We start from the raw sequence: 6793 nt of genomic DNA, 5'->3' as shown, positions 1-6793 counted from the left end.
CACATCACCTTTTTCTATATTTACCTGGAGTGTTACCATTATACTGCCTTAGCATCTCCATCATTTGAATCAGAATGAAATTCCTGACTTGTTATTTCTTTTCCTTCGGCATATTTATTGTGGGGTGTTTTTCTAAGGGTCCTTGTGTTCACTATAAATGGTCTATCCATCAGAATTCTTTCTAGTGTAGTGGTTAGAAAACTCTATTAGAACTGGTTGAAGCAAAAGAGAGAACTTACTGACTAACATTCTAAAAAATCCAGGAGTAAATATGACTTGGGCCATTTCCAGAGCCTAAGATGATGTTATCAAACCAACTCACCATCAGCACCTCTTACTCTCTCTTTCCCCCTTGTTCATTCTATTCTCTATCCTGCAAGTTCTTACCTTGTGGGGATAAGATAGCTCCCAGCAGTTCCAGGTTAACCTCTCTTCTTCCCAGAAACCCCAATAGAAAACAAAATGCTTCTTTTCTATATACCCCTCCAAAGGTGCTCGGTTGAATTTAATTTTAGCAGCTTATCATTGTCCTCGCTTAGGTCATATGCTCACCTGTAAATCAATGACTCTGACAAGAGAAATGCAAACCTCTGATTAGCCATCTATTATCACTTGCCAACTCCTGGAGGAGGAATTGCATTTGGTACCATCTGAGTCACATAAAATAAAAAGAAAGAAGAAATAGATTCCACAAGGAAAATTGGGATTCTGTTACTAGGGAAAATGAATGCTGGGTAAGCAGAAATATCAGGCAATCATTATACTTGGGCGACACTTTGAGTCAGATTATTAGAGGTTCTTTGGTTCAGTATTAGCTGAGAGCAGGACAATGAAAAGAATGTCATCATTTGAATAGGGGTAGGTATTGAGGACAGTGTTCAAAGCTTAAACTACAGTCCAAGTAAGTGAGATTTAGATGGGACACCACAGTACAAGGGCCACGGGCAATTTGCATGACATTTTAGCCTGAAAGTCCAAAAGATATTCAATAGCTACCAAAAGAAGAGCACTCACCCAATTCATAAGCCTCATTCATTTTACCTCACCCTGAAATAACTTCTAATAAGAAAATAAAAAATAAAATAAGAGGACAAAAGGATTTGGGATCAGGCAGTTTGGCTTTGAGCTCCACCGCTTACTAGTGGTGTAGTCTTGAGCATGTCACTGAACCTCTCAAAGCATCAGTTCCATCTTCTGTAAAATGAGATTAATAATCCCTTCCTCACAGAGAATTAAATGTGATCTTATGCGTAAGGTCATTTCTTAAGATGCCACAACAAACCTTTCCATTCACAAGGCTATGGCAATGAAATTTTGTTGCTCTTCTCTTCTATTCACTCTCCTTTTGAATCTGTGCTGGACTTGAGAGTTGCTTGGTCCAATAGAATTAGGCAGAAGTAATGTGTGGTTTCCAAAGTTAGCCTATAAGAGGCCTTCTAGCTTCCATTTTTGCACTTTTGGGAAACTCCCTCTTGGAAGCCAGCCATCATGCCATAAAGAAGCTCAGCCTAGATTATAGAATAAGGAGAAGTGACATGCAGAGAGACCCTAGAAAATAGAAGGCTGTCTTGAATGTTCCAAGTCTGGTTGAGCTCCAACTGAATGCAGCTGCATGAATGTCCACAGCTGCACCACATAGAGCAGAACAGCCTAGCTGAGCCCAGTCAACCAATAATATCACGAGAAATGATAAAGCGATGTTGTTTTCATCCACCAAGTTTTGGGGTGGTTTTAACACAGAACTGGTGACTGAGACAATGTGTAGACACGGTGTTTCTGTGTACTTTTCCTGAAGTTTTTCTCAGGAGCAATGTTATTTGCACTTTAGGCAAAAAAAAATTCTTATGTGTGGGACTGCCTCGTGTTGTGCATGATGTTCAGCATCACCAGCCCTTACCTGCTAAATCCCAGTAGTGCTTTGCAGTCATTGAGAGAATCAAAGACATCACCCCCCAGGCCCAAACACCCCTCACTATGAACCAAATTACTTCTGGGAGGATGAGGACTTCAGAAGTTAGCTTCATTAATCAGTGGCAGGATTTATATTCTTCTTATGTGTCCTGATCCCTGTTATGAGTTGAAACATCTCATTCCCTGGCATTTCATGCTGCCTTAGTAAAAAAAAAAAAAAAAAGGGACTGCATTAGACTATATCAATAGTGAGTTTACAATGCCTATAAAATTATATTTTATTTGATAGTAAATAATGCAACCAGACATGATAAATTTGGATGGATTTAACCTCAAGGGTACATCCAAATTTGGAGTACCTCAAGGGTACTCCAAAGAAAACTGGCACCTACCACCAAATATAGTTAATGTAGAAATCATCAGCATTCTTTCTCTAGTTTGTCCCATTTATTTAGCATTTTGGGGATCTGGAGAAAATTAGTAAATGAACTTTATTCTTGGATGCACGATCATTCTTGTCTTTTTCTCTTGATAGATCTTTGTAATGGAAACTCCTAATTGACCATATTGACAACACAAGGAAGGGTACTGTGGAGATGAAACTTCTCTAAAATAAATATCACTTTCCAAAAGGCACAGGATTTGAGAATTGACCTCCAAAAAGAGAGTTGCTTTTAACCATGAATATCTGTTCTTTGTAAACACTGGAGAAGATCAAAACTTTGTCTGTTAATTCATCACAGTGGGATTCCAGAACACATATTTTCTTTCCTGGAGTGCTTCAATTTCCAAGGCCAGCTCTTTCACCAGACACCCACCAGGATGGGCCGCATTTGCACCGAGACCATGAAGATGGTGGGCCAGATCATCATCAAGAAGTACTACACACTCCTGGGCAGCGACTTCCACTCCAACAAGCACGTGTGCAAGAAGCTTGCCATCATTCCCAGCCAGATACAAGACAGTGGGCTATATCACACATCTGATGAAACCAATTCAGAGAGGCCCTGTGAGAACTATCTCCATCAAGCTGCAGAAAGAGAGGAGAGAAAAAAGAGATGAGTATGTTCCTGGGGTCTCAGCCCAGGATCAGGAGGTCACTGAAGTTAATCCTGACATTAAGAAAATGCTGAAGCTCTTGGACTTTGGCAGTCTGTCCAATCTTCAGGTCACTCGGCCTACAGTTGGCATGAATTTAAAAACACTACGAGGAGCCGTTTGAATCTTTCTGTTATGCTGTAATATTTTCAATAAACCATGAACAACCTAAAAAATGTTTTATCACAGCCAACTTCAAGTCCAAAGTTTCATTTAGTCAGTCTAAGGCATTAGTACTCCTGTCTTAATAAGATATAAAATGTCCCTTCTACCCCATGCTTATACCCACACCAATTCCCTCTTTTGTATTTCCATTAGTTTATAATCTCATATTCCTACTAACATATTAGTTGAAATGGGGATGGTAATTTATTTGAGGACATCTTTGTCAATTTAGCTCTGAAAGAAAGGTGCCAATATGCTAGAACTGCACAGACCATCCAAAGAAGACATTGGATGCCAAGTTAGAATTTGGAATGAAGCTTCCAAAAATAACAAAATTATACTTTAAGTCTTTGTATTTTACTTACTCAGGATTGTACAAATTCCCCAGTGACCTTTAGGAAGTAGAACAAAGAAGTAATTAAATTAGTAGAAAAATATAAGATATAAGAATATAATGACATCTGTCTTTCTTATACAGCTCTCTGTAGGTGGTACTACATGTACAGGATGTACAGTGAAATAAGCAAGATGCAGGAGTTCTTAGCTTTGAAAACTAACTGCAATATTAAAGAGAGAGGGAGAAAAAGAGAGAGAGAGAGTGAGAAACCTAAATATCCAATCTATTAAAATTTAAAATTAAACTATACTTCTTAAAAATATATATATGTTAGAATTCAAGTAGATGACAATATGCTAATTTTTAATCCTGATCTATTTTACAAAAACCTGCTCCTTGGTAAATGAATAATATGTTTATACTTCAAGTATATTTTTAATAGTTAACATTTCAAGTTCATATAACATTTATTTTAATAAAATTTGATATTTTAAAAAGAAAAAGAAAAGGACATTTTTCACTTTACAAAAGGATTCGCAACGAGGTTTCATTATGTATTAAGACCCTTTGGGAAATTCTAATGTGATTACACTTATTAAAAGTTAATGCATATACAAATTCTCAGAAATTGATCTTTTGTGTAAATCGAGACATACCTCTCTGGCAAGGGCTAAAATCATTTTCAATTCCTGAAATATTAATCTCCCTCTCCTCCTCACCCTAAATCTTCTGTTATTAAAATTTGGTAAGCTCTCCCAGAAGTCTCCTACATCAAAACTTTTTTTTTCGTGTCAAACATAACTTTTTTCTAGGGTCAATTAAAGAAATATCAAAGGACAGATATTTACTTAATTAGATAATGTGACACAATCACCCAATCCAGAGAACTGGACAACTCAAACTTCAAAATAATTCCAAAGACCCAAAACATCATACAGCCCATTAATATTTACCTGTTGGGATTTCAGATAAAGGATCTACAGTGATCTTTCCTTTTATAAAAAAAAAAAAAGTGAACTCTTCAGTCCCCTGTGGAATATAAAGAGCATCAGGGCAGTTGTGTGGCTTTGATGGACAAAATATAGCTTTATTAACCAACCAAGAGGAAGAAAAGAGGTCAATTTACATTAATTAATCACAGTCCTTAAATCTTCCCATGTTCACAGCTACCAAGCAGTGGAAAGAGACTAAAGTTCAAGTCCGTCTTAATCGAAAGCCAAGCTCTCCTGACACTGCCAAACTACCACGTTGCTTCCTAACTCCCCTCTATGAGTTTTTATCTGAATTATGAACATGATAAGTAAATGCGCTTAATGGCTAAATCCTGGTAGGATTGTTATTGGGTTGCTTTGAGGGATATGCTAATGTTCTTAGTTTCCACCAAGCTTATCTGTTTGTCTTGATCATGAAATATGCTATATCTGAATTAAAATGCAGGGAAAGGGGAAAAGGAGAGGCTATCAGAGAAGCTAAAAAAAATTGAAGCAAACAGGAAAAATGAAACAAATAATAATTGGAAGCTTGGTGCAGAAGAGATAAAACTTGAAAGAAGGAAAAGAAAAAAGAGAAAAATTGAAAAATCTAGAGGATACAAGTACAAAGAAGATCTGGGGACTTCCTTCCAGTTGTGGGTGGCACACTGGGTAATTTGAGTCAACTTTCTTGCAGAATAAAACTAAAATATCTGGGCAAAATATAAAAATCATACTTTTTAAAGTATCAAATAGATAAAAAGAGAATGTGGAATTACTGGGCCAAGATTTACAAGAAAATAGAAATCCAAAGATACGAGTCTGGCATTTTGCCTGAAGCATGTTGGCCAATCCAGAAAAGGCAGCGGCCAGAGGAACAAAATGTGCAGTACCTCTGATGGGGAAACTTATAAGGCTTTTTCAAAAGACAGTAGGGGACACCTAAATAAATAAAGAGATATATGTTCATGGATTGGAAGACACAATATTATATTGCTGCCCTAAGACACAAATAAACTTATAGAACGAAAAAGAATAACTAGACATGGGCATGTTTATAAATGGCACTTGGTATATTATAGATGTGCCACTCATAGAAGTAGGGAAAAGATGGTTGTCACAACTGGATATCTATACGAGAAAATGAAACATGACTTCCAGCCTCACATTTTATCTCTACCTAAGAATAAATAAAGTGTGGAATGTTCATACAATGAAATACTATAGTGCCATGAAAATGAATGTTACCACATGGAAAAATCTCAAACATAATGTTAAAAATACGACTCTATTTATACAAAATTCAAAACATGCAAAACTAAAAATATATTGTTCAGAGATGTAAACATATGTCTTAAAACTATAACAAAAAATGAGGAACCGATAAATGCAGAATTAAGAAGAATGGATACCTCTGGAAGAAAAGGAGATGAGGAAAGGCACACAAGGCACTTACTAATAGTAAAATGTTATTCTTTTTCTTAAATAAGGTTGTAGGTAATTGATACTCCTTATATTCTGATTATTCTTTTGTATCTATTCAAGAGTTAATAGAAATGTAACAGATTCATAGATTAGCCCAATACTGAGGGCCAAGTTTAAATTTAATATTCAGATGACGTCAAAACCAAAGCTGAAGGTCACCATCACAGAATAAAATTGAGACAAGAATAAATCTGAAAATTTTCCAGAAAGTAAATTGAATTATCACTCCAATTTTACTACTTAAAATGTTTTTTCTCAAATGTTTAAATTTGGCATTATTATGCAGGAATAATCATTTCTCAGCTCTGACAACTGCCAGATTGCTCCTATGTGTGGTCAATGTACCTCATATTTACAATATCAAATAGATTAGCAAAGAGGAAGAATTTTTTTGCCATCTATAGTCAGAATAGACTACTGCTGATAGGAATGTTGCCTTTCCACTCTAGTAGCAACTGGATTAAAGTCTGTCTCCTCTGTGCCTTCTGAAGTTAAAGCTTTGGGAAATAGTGATTATGCGATTTCATTGAAGCAAATAGAATATTTGTGCATTGCTTGAGAAGATACCTTCTGAACATTTTTAGAAGCAAAAGTAACTTTTTTGCTCTCACTTACGTGTTTTTATTTTCAATATTATACATGAACTTACTACTTTAATTTGTCCTTAAACTTTGGATCTAGACATGTGGCTATATAGTACCATAAATTGACTTTCAAGATAAAAATGGCCTCTGCATTTCTATCCGCACCTTAGCTTTCACTGGAGGCACAGCAATTTCAGCCCCTTCCCTGGAGCAGCATAAAAAATGAATCCTTATAGTAGATA

General features: G+C 36.1%; 1 pseudogene; it reads left to right on the top strand.

Moving 5' to 3' along the window:
- The first annotated feature begins 2733 nt into the window (after positions 1-2733).
- Positions 2734-3133, top strand: LOC102883712 (annotated as a pseudogene).
- The last annotated feature ends 3660 nt before the right edge of the window (positions 3134-6793 follow it).

Source organism: Pteropus alecto, unplaced genomic scaffold, assembly GCF_000325575.1.
Source record: "Pteropus alecto unplaced genomic scaffold, ASM32557v1 scaffold161, whole genome shotgun sequence".
In the NCBI taxonomy this organism is placed as follows: Eukaryota; Metazoa; Chordata; class Mammalia; order Chiroptera; family Pteropodidae; genus Pteropus; species Pteropus alecto.
This window is presented reverse-complemented; position numbering and strand designations above follow the sequence as displayed.